Source organism: Natator depressus, chromosome 18 (assembly GCF_965152275.1).
Source record: "Natator depressus isolate rNatDep1 chromosome 18, rNatDep2.hap1, whole genome shotgun sequence".
In the NCBI taxonomy this organism is placed as follows: Eukaryota; Metazoa; Chordata; order Testudines; family Cheloniidae; genus Natator; species Natator depressus.
Genome location: NC_134251.1, coordinates 15276203 through 15291948, shown reverse-complemented (window position 1 = coordinate 15291948; position 15746 = coordinate 15276203). Strand labels below are relative to the sequence as shown.

The 15746-nt window shown below is 41.9% G+C and overlaps 1 protein-coding gene across 1 annotated transcript in view; it reads right to left on the bottom strand.

Moving 5' to 3' along the window:
• TTLL10 (tubulin tyrosine ligase like 10) overlaps nt 1–8835 on the bottom strand; it is a 156960-nt gene extending 148125 nt beyond the window's left edge. The window contains exon 1 of the mRNA XM_074975445.1: nt 8710–8835. The gene's annotated coding sequence lies outside the window, so the exon portion shown is untranslated. The remainder of the gene's footprint in view (nt 1–8709) is intronic.
• Nucleotides 8836–15746: the final 6911 nt, after the last annotated feature.

The following is a 15746-nucleotide window of genomic DNA, read 5'->3' as shown; positions in this document are numbered from 1 at the left end:
TACAAGAAGAATGTAGGGGCGGGGTGAGTTCTTCAGTTTTGGCTCTAAAATAAGGATTAACAGGCCTTGCCCAGAGGCATTAACCAAGCCAGATTTCCTTGTATGCTGATGAGAAAGGGCAATTCAGAGAACATACCAAGTCTACTGTGGCCTGCAGGGAGTCAATAAAATGCTTGCACTGTCTTGTTCTTACGATTAAGAATAAGTCCCTTACTACCATGCAGAACTAGTGTAGCTGGTTCAAAGATACCTGTCAGGAGACAGAGCAAGTACTTTGGAGCTGCTCAACATAAAATCAGACTCCGTGCTAAACCTAAGGTGCCTTTTTGTTAACAAGGTTTCAGTCCCTTTAGCTAAGGCAACAATCAAAGCAGTCCCAAAAGGTGAAAGGCGGAAAAGGATTAATTATATGACTCAGTGCTTACCTAACTTGTAGTCAGATTACCTTGGCCAACTCTGGGAAGAGAGGTGGGTTTGAAAAGAGATGGCAAATAAAAATATTTAAAACAAAGTTGCCTAAAACAAACAACACAGAGTTAGTCTGAGTCACTGCAATTTGCTAGATAAGGTGAGTCCTAGCAGGGTGGGGTGGGAGTCATTTTAATTGTATCAAACCTGCTCACAGAATGATGGTGCATTTGTAAATAGGAGGAAAGAGGAAGCCAAGTGGGAAAATGCACTAATCTCTGGATTTTATCAGCCTAGTTTGGATCACAACAGAATGAATGATGGGTGTCAGCTGGGGTGTCCCTTGTTCCCCGTGACAGACTTTTGTCACAGACCAGGGCAGTGGTGGTCAGGCCTAGCGCTCAGAGTTAGTGGCAAAGAACAGCACCAATGGTCAGAGCTGGAGTCAGGAACCAAGCAAGGTTGTCACAGGGGCAATTGCAACTGCGGGCATAAGCACTAAGCAGCCACTGGCCTGGTGCTGCTGCTGGGTTTAAGACCAAGCCTAGTGATACCTCTCAACTAACCAGGGTGTGTGGTCAATAAGGGTGTTCAGCTGTAGGTCAACAAGCTAGTCCCAGGCTTGGCTGCAGGCCCTGATTCTGAAAGCTTTGACACTAGAGGTGGATTTTCCATACTGTGCCATTGCTACCACTAAAAATAAACATTCCTTTATGACTGGCTGGTTGTTGTGAGCCCAGCTAATAACTTTAAAATATGGGTCCACTGATGTTACCAGCACACCCTATTGGCTTCTGACATCTCAAAAGGCTGGCTTTGTCAGAATGAGTCGCACTGGCGTAAGAGGCCAGCTGGACTCTATCAGTGTGTTTTGTCTCGGACACCTCAATCTGTGGCTACTACAGCAAGGCGTGCAATGTCATCGCACTTTATTTAGATTTCCCCACCTTTCAAATCTATCCAGAAGTAGGAACCACGTAGGTGAACTCCAAGTTAGCTCTCTGATATCATAGTTTGTGCCCGTCTTGATCTGTTGCAATGCCTCCTGTCCTACACAAAGGGAATGACTTTTTCTTACAGGAACTCAATGTTATTCATTGAAATTTATCTTTCAGGGCTGGAAATTCCCTGGAGCACAGGAGAGGTTTTAAAGAGCTAGTAATGTAGATGTAACAAGCAGATAGTGCTTTTAAAAATAACACCAACACCTCCCATAATATATAACTCCAAGTCTGAAAACCAAAAGTCCATCGGATCTTCCTCATTACATTACATTCAGCACATTAAGCCAAAAAGACTATTTTGTTATGGGTTATTTTGATCTTCAGTTGGATTAGTCTCATGATTTACACATGAGCTGCATAGAGTGCTGTGCTTCAAAAATATGTTTATTTTAATTTGCACATCATAATATAAGTGATTATCTGGACAAAGTTGGGTCATTTTACCTCTTTGGGAAACATAACCCCCTATTAATTAAAGTATGTATGTCAATATTGAGAGAGTAAAAGGTTGCTAGGAAAGTTTTATGTTGCCCAGTTGCCCAGTAACAGCCCTGTTTTGTGGCAACTTGCAGCAGGACTCCGAGGAATGACCCATCTTCCTTGTGAGACCTTCTTGTTGCACTAGGTTGATAAGGTAAATTTGAAGTGGTTGATTCCTGAGAAGATCAATTGCAGTTCTGCATATCAATACAAAGGCATCTGCAAGGCAGGGGATTTGTCACCATTTTTATACAACCACATTTGAATGCTTCAAAAATGAATACACAATCCAAAGGAAAATGAGGGCCACACACTCAGTTGCTGTAAATTGGTGTAGCTCCATTGACCCTATTTTTTACCCACCAAGGATCTGGTACTGACTGGATTATACTGAAGGGACCAGCATAGCTTCAGACACTATAAATGCTCTTTTCAAATTGTGTCTCTTTCTGGGGCTTTTTCTGAAGCCTTGTGGCCTCCTGCTGCAAGACAGTTCCCAAGGGAAAGAATCTGGTATAATCTGATGCATGAGTACAGACCATGTGGGCAACGCTTTCACTTAGGAGCACAGAAGCTCTTGGTGAAGATTGTTATGGGCAATGACGGAAAGAAGTCTTTCATACCCCTTTGAATTAACAAAGGAGAGTGGACATGGAGGACTGAAATCAGGGTAAGAACCGAACGTGTCATTTGTGCACAAAGGGGAGATGAGCCTGGAGTTCTTGAGCCATATTTGTGCTATAAATATAATGGGCCAAATCCTCAGCTGTTGTAAATCAGCACAGCTCCATTGACTTTAACAGAGGTATACGGATTCACACCAGCTGAAGATCTGGGCTATATACTTTGCTCACCTGCATGAAGTAGCAGGAAGCAAGTCAGTTTTGCAGCAGGATGCCTCTCCCCGCAAATTAAACCAATACTGCAAGGCTGAATTCTTGCGCCTCTACATACTAATGGACTGACTATTAAAAAGCAAAACTTTGTCACAAATGAGTCAAAGAAGAAACATGGAGTTTCTTTCATCAGGGGAAAATAAATCTTAAAAGAGCAAAAATCGTTGCTACTTGCAGCACATCTGGTATCAGGTTTCAAACCGACATATTTGCTGACTCAGAGCTAATACCTGCTCTGCTCCTATTGGCTGGTCAGCTGGGAAACACAAGCCATGCCAGTGAGTTATCAAGGGGGTGGAGGAATGTCTGGCCGAGAGAAGTCTAGGTTTAAGGCAGAGTTTCCTAATGTAATTGCATTAACCCCTAAAGGGCAAGCAGCAGAAATGTGCTCCCATATTTTGACACTATAGTACAAGTGGGCTTGGTTTCCCAACAATGCTCAAGAATAAATGGGGTGGGGTGGGGTGTGGGGACATTTCAGGTCACTTTCTTTTCTGATCTCTCCACTTTCTCTACAGACAGCTAGAAAGGGGGACCACCTTGGCCTTTAACTGCTTCAGACTGATGTACCACATGTGTCATGCAGTTGAGATGCAGCTGACAGATTGCTCTTCCACTCTTCTCTAGCATCCAGCCATATCCTTCTGATGGGAGCTGATTCAGTTGCTCTATGGTCAAGAGCCTTGGCTCTGTTGCTGGCACTTTGTGTCTGTCCCCCCACCAGACATTCAGCCTATGCCTTCCAACTCTCTGTATCCCTCATAGAGCTGCCTCCATGTGACTTGCATCTCGGCTGGCTGCCGTTCACCTCACTTCCCTCCCTGCCTACAAATGTTTCTACAGACTTTGTGTACCAGTTGCCACAGCCAGTTCTTTTTCTTCCTGTCAGATGTGCACTACATCTCCACCCAGTTTCTGGAAGGTGATGCCTTCCTCCTCCCAGATATAATCCTGATTCCACCAGATGTAGGGACAGAAATCCCCAAGACACCTGCTGGTACAAGAGCCATTGGAGAACCTGGAAAGGTTAAGTGCCATACTTATGCGCACACACAAACACACACCCACACAGGGCTGCTTTAAGCACAAACAAAGCAAGTAACTTCTCCAGCCTTGCTCTTCCGGGGTCCATGCCTGCCATACAAGCTCTGCAAAACGTGGTCTGGCTCTACCTGTCTTTCCAACAGTGGGCTCAGGGGGTGGGAAAACAATTCATTGCCAAACCCCTTATTACACTCTGGCAATGAGACTGCAGTGGGAGTCAAATCCTGTGCTATTCCCCCACGTCTGGGGGAGTGGATCCCTTCTCTTGTTTGGGGCTTGACTAACTGTTAGTCTGGTTGTAAGGTGCGTACACACACACTCTCTGCTATCCCAAAAAGAGTAAATGAAGACACTAGGGGCTAGTCTACACTGGCAACGCTAAAGCGCTACCGCGGCAATGCTTTAACGTGGCTTGTGTGGTCGCGGCAGAGCGCTGGGAGAGAGCTCTAAAAAAACCCACCTCCATGAGGGGCCTAGCTACCAGTGCTGGGGGCGCAGCTCCCAGTGCTGGTGCACTGTCCACACTGGCACTTTACTGCGCTGAAACTTGCTGCACTCAGGGGGGTGTTTTTTCATGCCCCTGAGAGAGAAAGTTGCACCCCTGTAAATTGCCAGTGTAGACAAGCCCTAGGTCACTGCTATCTTCCTGCACATAGATACAGCTCAAGATTATAGAGTAAAACGATCTGCCTTAGTTACTATGCAGGACTGAGCAAAATAGGCTGGGATAGTCAAAGGGGCCTAAGGGAGCTAGGCACCCAATGCCCATAGACTTTAATGAATTGTACATGATTATGGGATCAAAAACTCCTATCCTCTGCATCTAGGATAACAAGCAGCAATTCTTGTCTCAAGCAAACAAGGGCACTCTACCTTTAAGAGCTGCTTGTCAAAACAAACATACAACCACCTAATGGTGCATATTTGAGCTACCCTGAGTGACAGGGTGTCAAATGTTATCATGAGAGTTTGTCTCGCTGGCTTTGAGTGCAAAATTTGGTCAGTTAAAGTGTAATCAGGCTGATTTTGTTGGGAGCAAACAGCAACATTTGCTTCTAATAACCAATCCCTTTCTGCTTCCCCAAGAAAGTACAATGGTCATGATAAAAGCTAACAACAAGATGTCTTTTATCCCCAGGAAAACTTCCATTCCCTTTCAGCCCACACAAATGACATCTCAAAGGCTCAAACTGTGGATTTTCTAGCCCTAGAAATCCTAGTTTTTAAAATCTTCATTTAGGGCCTGATCCAAAGCTCACTGAATTCAATGGAAAGACCCACTGAATTCAGGATCAGGTCCTTCAGTGCTTCAGATTGTGACATTGGGCTAAATTCAACCCAGGTGTAATGCCAAAGAATATGATGGATTTTTTCCTAAATTACACCAGTGTAGCTGAGATCAGAATCTAACACATTGTGTTCACTAAATGGCAACACTCTTTCCAATCCTGTGCTTGTATAGTCTAATAAAATCATAATCTAGTATTAAAAATAGTACATTGAAGTTATACTGAGCTTTCCATCCAGATTTCTCAAAGCACTTTGAACACTGTAAATAAGCCTCATGACAGCCCTGTGTAGTGGGTATTATGACCAATTTATGGATGGGGAAACTGAGTCTTAGAAAATTTCCTCATACTGCATGCACATACTCATATTGCAAGTCAGCTACAGATCCAGGAATTGAATCCAGAACACTTGTTTTACAGTTGTATGTGCTAAGAATGTGACAATATTTCCTATATTTCTATACCAACTGCTACTAAAACTAGGTTTATAGGAAGATAAATTCACTATCTCTGCTTCCACTGCTGATACTCTGCTTGAAACTTGTTAATTTGAGCAACAGCCCCAAATCAGATGTTCATAACACGTAACTGTTGATGCCCAGGGACTCTATGAAGGCAGCATATTAATACCCTGGAGGAGTCATGCCTTGAGCTATATCTCAGAAAGCCAAAGAAATCAAAAAAAGAGCAGCATGGATGAGCTTTGAAGGGATCCAACCTTCCTTGGCCTGTGGAGTTAGGTGGCGAGATGTCCAGTACTGAGGATCAAGAAGAAAGAGTACCTCTTTGAGGACAAAGAGAAAGAGAGAGAGAGAGAGACGTACATATGAAAATGGGGCAGAATTGCACATATAGGGTCAGAGTTGCATATATGGTGTCAGAGATTAACACACACACTCATGCACAAAATTTAACTGATGACAATCACTCTGGGCTAGGACCAATTAAACTTTCAGGATATATATCAGAAAAATCTAGCAACAGTATAAATCCTCGAGTTTGGAAAACCATCCAAATTCTACCATCAATGATGGATTAAGAAGAGACAGAGAACGAGAGAGAGAAGCAGGGACAGGTTATCTCATAAATTTATAGGACATATAATCAACATCCCATCAACAAGAAAGGAATCTGTAACTAATGTCAGTATATTTACTATGTTAAGAGTATGTATGTGCACATACCAGTCCAGCAAAAGCATCTGACAGGAATATATTTCCTTTTCACAGCAAGAACCAGTGGACAGCAAGGTTGCAGTGCGGCAATATGCGATTTGAGAACATTTTTCTGAAAGGGCAAAATCCTTTCATGAAATGTTTGCTCGTTTCAGCTGTCACTGCTGGATAAGATGACTGTTATAAATATCTTTCCCACTGGAGGCAGGGAACAAAATATCTCACATTTTTTATAAAAAGAAAAAGGCTGCAGATAGTCATCTAAATCCTGATCCAAAGCCCATGGAAGTCGGTGGGCTCTTTCCATTGACTTCAATGGGCTTTGGAGCAGGCCCTAGCTGAAATGTTAACATGATTATAAAGAGTCCTGAACACTAGGAGGTGTTTGATTAAAAAGAGTTGATAACAAACTTACTAAGTCAAATTCAGTCATGGTCTGAACAGATGCAACTCCTTTGTCTTTAATAAAGCTTTGATCACATACACCAGCACTGAAACTGGCCTATTGTAACAAACTAAAGAAGGTCCTGGTGGAAACAAAGAAGATGAAACCTCTGGTGTGCTACCCTAGATGCTACTGTCCCTGTTTTACTCATGATAATCACTATTAACATGCACGTGGCATGCTGAAAGGTAGGTCACGTAGCACAGTGTTAGATTGTGACACAGCCTGTCTAGAAATGCTACTGAAAGTACCAAGAGCACAAGAATTTTAGGAAACATTTCTAATAGAATGGGAATTGAAAGAGCCCTAGAAACCTCGCACAACATCTCCTACATTCTTCTTTTTTTTTAATCCACATAATAAATATATGCAATAACTAATTAATAAGAGGATAAATGCTCAATAGGGATGGCATCTTTTTAGCTGTTATGATTTGCACCCACAAAAGCTGTTCCTCAATTCTGGATCATGACTTCAGTTGTGGGAACAAATTGGAATACTCGTGCCCTTAAGTTCCTGAATGAGAGTGCAAGTCAAGAGGCCTGGGTAATCAGATTAGTGCCTACCATTCAATTTGCAAATGCAAAATAGAAGGCACCAATTTTGCAAGTGCGAATCGCTCCCAAAAAGAGGGAGGCAGGGCCTCAGCCTTCTGAAAATTTCCCACGATATATATATGAAGTAAAATGCAGTCATTCCTACAACTTACTGTAGGTCATTTTAAAATGAATATAATGTTGTGTTTATTTTTCAAATTACTTAAATTAAACCTTGTGGGCAAGATTCCTCAATGGAACAACACCAATTTACACCCACTGGGGATCTGTCCCTTTAAGTCCTTATATTTTCAGGCTCTGTGCATTCAGATTCATTTCTTCCATCAAGTTATAATTTTTATCTGGGTTTTGCCCACCTAGAAAGTTATTTGGATTTGTTAGTTTTTGATGTTTCTCTTTGACGGCCTCACCTCACCACGATAACTGGAATAGCCAAATGAAAATGTCCCAGAAAGAAGAGAAATGTTTGGTAAATCAGTAACAGTGCTTGGTTTCCAGATGGAAACTTGGAAACATCTATAAGGATTAGATGCTCCAAAATTTTTATTGTTCACCTGGCTTAGAAATGTACCAAACCCCTCCATCCGACCACGTTTCTTGTTTTATTACCTTTCAGATGAAGAGAACAGAATGTGGATGCTAAATTAGCCTCTGTTGTAGGATGCGCTGCATATCCCCATCCAAAAATATGTGCAGCAATAGAAAGCTCAAGGGTTCTCAGCTAATACTTTCATACCAGAAATGTAGGACCACACTGAACAGGAGGTGATTTCACAGGGTGACTGATTACTATGGTAATAAGCCGATGCTGGAGGATTATGTCACTTCAAAGTAAATAGCAAAGGTTTGATTATAATCAATACCTGTTACAGATCAATTCTAGTTTAAACAACATATTGTTGTAAAAACCACTCCACTCCTTTCCTTCTGTTTCCTAGGAGGGTGACTCCTCGGCTGTTTCTGAAAAGCGTCACAGTCCCAGACCCCTTCTAGAACTGATCGGAAACCCAGGAAGAAACTTCTGGCTGGGTTTTTATACACAAAGGCCAGTGATCAGAACCACTACACCACTAATCAGTGCATCAAGCACATTGTCTTGGATCACAAAGACTTCCTTAGAATTCAGCCTTATTTCATTGAACCTGAGAGTCGTACATAAAGTGCAGTAATTTCACACTTTTGGCCCCTAAATATTTTTCAAAACTCCCACTATACACTGCAAAGTACAATTACTCTTTGGCTTGAAAGCAACCTTGCTTTAAAAAAAAAATCAATCTACCACTTACTTGTTCTTTGCAGTCTTTCTTGACATTTAAATGCAAACAAACAAAAATAAGATTGAGTTTCACTTAGTCTTGATCATATTAATAAAAAAGTCGATTCAAATATCAACCGTAAGTTTAGGCAATACCTTATTAAGCAAAGGAAAAACAAGGTGGAAGATGAACACCCCGATGGAATCTCAGAAGAGTAGATTTATTCCAGCAAGTGCTTTACAGTGTCTGTTATCTCAGCCTTGGCTAAGCAAGAGAATGCTGGTGAAAATCTTTGCCTGGTACAGTACGGAGCCTCTGTTTCACAGGCCAGGAATTTTACATTGAATAATTTTTAACTTCAGCTCTGGGAGGAAAAACAGGGTCTTGCACGTATTGTCTGTTCAGTTAGATGCTTCACACAAAGAGGACTCCTAAAATAAAGGGGAAAATGTATCACTCTTCACCTCCCTGACAACCCCCAGAAATAAGTAGCTATCACAGAAGGATTACTTTGCAGGGACAATAAATAGAAAAAATATAACATAAAAGATTTTTGCTTTTAAGAAATATAAATTATTGTGGGAATTCTCAGTCATCATTCAGTGTTATTGGTTTCACGGATTTGCTGCTAATAAAATACCCACTTAGAATTTATAAAAGATAATAACACTTAGCACTTACAATGAATTTTTTATTATTATTTGTACTGAGAACTGGGCCCCTCTATGCTAGGTGCTGTACAAACACCTGCTCTATACAATATACAAAGTGTGGGAGGAGAATAAAAGTTACAGAGAGGTGAAGTGACTTGCCCAAGGTTACATGTCAGGTCAGCGGCAAAGCCTGATGTAGAACCCAGGTCCCCAAATCCTAGTCCAATGCCCTATCCACTGGACAATGCTGCCTCTCTAAATAAATAATAATATAGTGAAATTATTGCATTAATAAGTCCTTGCTGTATATAACACATTTAATCTTCCAAGCACATTTACAAATATTAACGATACAAACAAAAGCATTTATGAAGTAGATTTTCAGAGGCACAAAAAAACAGCTAAGTACCCAATTCCCATTGAAAGTCAACGGGAGTTGGATGCCTAACTCCTGTCTGTGCCTTGAAAAATCTTCCTCTGGTAAGGTAGATAAGTAAGATCATCCTGGTTAGCAGATAGGAATACTGAGATACAGAAATTAGGTGATTGTTTCTTTAGCTCACTCAGCAAGCCAGTGGGAGAGCATCAACTAAAACCCAGATCTCCTGACTCCCGGTCCCATGCTCATTTCCCTATCCCATGCTGCTCCTCAATTACACTTTTCCAACACAGCAATCAATTCCCTACTATGATGATGAATGAGACACAACCTAATGTCTGCATCAAAAGAACAAGAGAATATTTTATTCAGATATTTCTGAATTTCTTATTTAATCATCACCACATTTCTTTGCCTCTAAATAACTTTTATGATTCCTTTTGCTAATTTAAGCTTATTTTGAAAACAAAACCTGATTCAAAAACTAACCCCTACCGTGTAATGCACACACACACACACACACTCCCCACAAACCTGACACAATAAAAATGCCAACAGGGCCTGATTGCAAAAGCTTGGACTTTTCATAATGCATTATGTTGTTGTTAGTGTATGTTTCATTGTTACTTAAATTCAAGTTATCACCTAGCTTTTTCCACACGGAAAGCTCTAGGGCTAGTACTCTGCAGGTGCTCAACAATTACAATTAAAGTCCCATTAAAATATCTATTTAAAATTACTCTCTTCATGATGATCACATAATGCTATACCAGTAAAGTCAATTTAATTAGGCCTTTGGGTTTGTCAGAAAGAAATCAAACAAAAATCCCTCTGATTTTGAACTCATCTGGCTTTGTGCAAAGACCATACAACGTGCACGATCTAGTAGGATGAAACACGAGGTGCACCTGCCTTCTGTCATGAGTTTGCATATGTGTGAACTGGGAATCAGGTAGCCAGATATACTGCATGAGAAGAGAAACATACCAACTTAAAGAGATCCTGTCCATTAATTTAGCTCCAAACTTAACTCCACTTCTACATACCCACATTTGTGCACACAGATACCTGCACCTGCAAAATTAGGCACACATCCATTTTACATATGCTAATAGGTATTTGTGCATGTCAAATGGGCACAGATTTTTTGTGGGCACCATCAGTTGCATGCCAAAAAGCAGGTTAGCAAAAATGGTGGCTGGTGCCAAAAATATGTCTCTAAGTGTTGCATGCTGCTAGGAATGGATGGATATTGAATTTGTTATATATCATGACACACATATTGAAACATATAGCTCTTGCAATGCAATAAAACACATGGGGCTGGATTCTGATCTCAGTGACACTAGGATATAACAGGAGTAACTCCAGTGAAATCAATCAGTATAAATTGCATGTGAGGGCTTAATCCAAACACCACTGAAGCCAATGGAAAGATTCTCATTGTCTTCAAAGGGCTTTGGATCACACCTTAAAGGAGGTCAGAAACAGGTCCATATTGATACCTGGAAAATGTCATCAGTGACAGCTACACATAACTTTTACCTTATAATGTTTAAGGTACACAGGAAAACAAGATTTGATCAAGATGCAGGAGATTACAAAATAAAACAGGAGAATACAGGAATTTACCATTTTTACAAAATCTCCACAAATATAGGACTAATGGAACCATCATAACTTGACCATAGAACTCTGTACTCAAAAACTTTAAGGTCAGAAGGAACCTTCATGATAATCTGGTCTGCCCTCCTGCACATTGCAGACCACAGAACCTCACTAGGATTGCCAATTTTGGTTGGATGTATTCCTGGAGGTTTCATTATGTGACATAATCTTTAATTCCTGGAGACTCCAGAACAATCCTGGAGGGTTGGCACCCCTAAACCTCACCCACCCACTCCTGTGTAGGCCCATAACTGCTGCCTGAGTTACTGAAGTCCTCAAATCTTGATTTAAAGACTTCAAGTTACAAAGAATCCACCATTTATTCTAGTTCAAACTAGCAAATGACCCATGCCCTACGCTGCAGAGGAAGGTGAAAACCCGCCAGGGTCTCTGCCAATCTGACCTGGGGGAAAATTCCTTCCCGACTGCAAATTCATGAGCATATGAATCAGACCCACCAGTCAGACACCTGGGAAAGAATTTTCTATAGTAACTCAGAGCCCACCTCTTCTAGTGTCCTATCTCCAGTCATGAATGAGTCACGTGCTCTTGTAGGCAATCTCATCATACCATCCCTTCCATAAGTTTAGCAAGCTCAAGTCTTAAACCATGTTAGGTTTTTTACTGCCCCACCCTGACTCCCCTTGGAAGACTGTTCCAGAACTTCACTCCTCTGATGGTTAGAAACCATCGTCTAATTTCAAGCCTAAACTTACTGATGGCCAGTTTATATCCACATGTTCTTGTGCCAGCACTGGCCCTTAACTCAAATAACTCCTCTCTCTCCCTGGGGTTTATCCCTCTGATGTATTTATAGAGAGCAATCAGATCTTCCCTCTGCCTTCGTTTTGTTAGGCTAAACAAGCCAAGCTCCTTAAGTCTTCTGTCATAAGACAGGATGATCAGAGGAATGGAGAACCTAGCAGCCTTTCTCTGTACCTGTTCCAGTTTGAATTCGTCTTTCTTAAACATGGGAGAACAGAATTGCACACAGTATTCCAGAAGAGGTCTCACCAGTGCCTTCTATTATGACAGTAACGCTTCCCTATCTCTACTGGAAATACCTTGCCTGATGCAACCTAGAATTGCATTAGATGTCATTGCCTTTGAGTTTCCTCTTAGCATTCATAACAAAAAATAAAACACAATATCTTTCTGTCACACATCCACCCACACAAAGAGGCACACAAATGTTCATTGTGGGAACCAGCTATGTAAACAGTAACCCTTCCTTTTAACATTGTCAGCTTTAATCCCCAAATTACAAACCTCCTAAACCCTGCTTCCTGTTATCTGTTAAAATTTACAACAAATGGAAATAAATGCCCTTTGGGGCAAGACCAACGAGCTGGTGAAGTTATTGCCAGGCAGTTTCAACCCATGCTAAAGCCACTTTCCTCAAGAGGACAATCTATCCCCAAAGAATCACCAAATCCCATATCACCTATGAGGATGCAAAATAACCTTGCAGCACACTCATTATACAATGCCACCTCCTCCAGAGCAAACCAAGGCAAACATATTGCAGCTCAGGCAGCCCTTTTAAATGAAAAGGTGCATCAATAAAATATGATTTATAACAACTTTGTGGGGACCTTTTGTGCTTATCGTGCTCCAGATAAGACAGGAAGTGCTGAGAAAGGCTCGTTAAAGCACACCCTGGCAGTCAGTGTGTTAACGAACCTGCCTTCCAAAGCCTTATTAGCACAGAAGAGGCAGTTATAAAGTGACAGCTGCCAGTGCTAAGGAGTGGTGGTGGAGGCAGGGTTCTGCCTGTAAGTGATGGTGCTGTTATAGCAGAGGTTTAGAAGTAGCCATATCTTTTACATTTGGAATGTTCCACCTGGTTATTTATTAATTATTATTATTATATGTATTCCAGTAGCACCTAGTGGCCCCAATCAAGAAGAGGGCCCTGTTATGCTAGGCACTGTACATACACAAATTCATAGAATCAGGGCGGGAAGGGACTTCAAGAGGTCATTTAGTACAGCCTCCCCTGCTGAGAAGAGGCCAAATATACCTAGATCACCCCAGACAGATGTTTGTCTAACCTGTTCTTTAAAACCTGCAGTTATGGGAATTCTACAACTTCCCTTGGAAGCCTATTCCAGAGTTTAGAGTTAGAAAGTTTTTCATAATATCTAACTAAAACCTAAGCCAATTACTTCTTGTCCTCAGGGCTGGCCTTACCATGAAGCAAACTGAGGCGGCTGCCTCAAGTGCCAGACTGTGGGGGGGCGCCACTAGGACCCAGAGTTTCCAAGTTTTGGCCCAAGCGAGGGAGCATGGGGGCATCATTTGAGCGCCCTGCCTCAGGTGCCAAAATGTTTTGGGCCGGCACTGCTCGTCCTGCATCACGTTGTCAACTCACATTCAGGTGTGATCCATTGTAGCCCCCGATCCTTTTCTGCAATGCTACCACCTAGCCAGTTATTCCCTATTGCTGTGCATTTGATTTTCCCTTCGTAAGTGTAGTACTTTGTATTTGTCTTTATTGAATTTCATCTTGTTGATTTCAGACCAATTTTCCAATTCATCAAGGTCATTTTGAATTCTAATCCTGTCCTCCAATGTGCTAGCAACCCCTCACAGCTTGGTGTCATCTACACATTTTATAAGCATACTCCCCACTCCATTATCCAAGTCATTAATGAAAATATTGAATAAGACCAGACCCAGGACAGACCTCTGCAGGACCCCACCAGATATGACCCCCAGTTTGATAATTACTCTGAGTCTTTCAACCAGTTTTGCACCCACCATATAGTAATTTCATCTAGATCACATTTCCCTAGTTTTCTTATGAGAATGTCACGGGGACTCTGTCAAAAGCCTTACTAAAATCAAGATACTTCATGTCTACAGCTTCTCCCCAGCCACGAGGCCAATAACCCTGTCAAAGAAGGAAATTAGGTTGGTCTGGCATTCGCTCTTGACAAATCAGTGTTGGTTATTCCTTATAATGCTATTATCCTGTAGGTGCTTACAAACTGATTACTTAATAATTTGTTTCAGTATCTTGATGGATATTAGGCTGGCTGGTTTATAGTTCTCTGAGTCCTCTTTGTTCCCCTTTTTAAAAATAGGTAATATGAACCTAGAATGTAAGTAGACAAGACAAAGGGTGCGAGGGATGGGGAAGTGACTCTGAGGCAGAGCCCAGAATAGAATGCAGGCATCCTGACTGCCAGGCCTCCGTGCCTTATCCATTGAGCCAAGCTGCCTCTCTCTGGTTCATCTGCACATTGGAATCCAGGACTGGCTTGACACATGACACATGCTAAACTACTCCAGAAATACCAGTTTGATCCTTTGATGAGTTCAGCACACACAGTTCCCCCTGAACTCCCGTTCATGGTGCTCAGAACCTTTCAGGATTTGGCCCATAGTTTTAAGTATAACAGTCAAGCTCTGATCCTAACTTGCTCTGAGGGAAGAAGCTTTATTCATTCTTTTTCATAAAGGAACACTTTTTCAAGCAAATAATAATGATTCCTGACAGGGTCCAAATGCCTTCTGCAGGCAAGCAGGCAAAGTGTTAAATCCCTGCTCTAGTCTCCAGCAGTTGCAGAATGATGGGGGTAATGAGAAAAGGGTGGGGGAGGGGGACACCCAGTTAGTTGATCATGAGTGAATCAGGAAGCTTGAGGAAAATATATCCTCTGAAGCAGCGTGTGACATCAAAAGGAGAAGGGACTGTTTTGGCTGCACTCCAAGCAGGGTCTTTTGTTTCTTGTTATCAAAGAAAGTTAATGCTGCAAGCCAGACAATAAAGACTTTGGGGGAAAGCCATCCAGATAAATGACAATGGGTTAAATTCATCTCACTGGAATGGCTCTTGAGATACATTTTGCCCACTTAGTTTTGTAACTTGCCTATACCAACTTGTCAGGGTGTTCACCCAGAAAGCTCTCAGAAACACGGTGAGCTGAATAAGCCAATACACTAAATAAAATGTCACATAACTTCCCCCCCCCCATTTTATCTAGCACCTCCTGGGTTTTCAGGCTTTTTTCTGGACACAAAGAGGGCAATGTGCCTTGAACTCTGGTGCCCCTGAGTGGCCAACACAAGAAGGGCACTGCCTACCCTAAATCTGGTTTCAGAGTAGCAGCCGTGTTAGTCTGTATTCGCAAAAAGAACAGGAGTACTTGTGGCACCTTAGAGACTAATAAATTTATTAGAGCATAAGCTTTCGTGGGCTACAGCCCACTTCATCCTAAATCTGTATGCCCACACAGGCTCAAGCGGAAGGTAAAGTTGTGCTTCTGCTGAGAAAGGAGGGAGCAGAAGTGTGAGATGAGAGGCAAAACGGATGGGGGGAAGGATGCAAAAATCATAGGACTGTCAACACAGAGGACCTATCTTTTAGCTTAATCACTGTCTCAAGAAAGCCTTGTTAGAGAATGGATAGTATGGCGGCGAAGGCCAGGCTCAGATATCGCTGGCAATTTGCATCCGAATGAAACAAGGGACCAGATGGACAAAA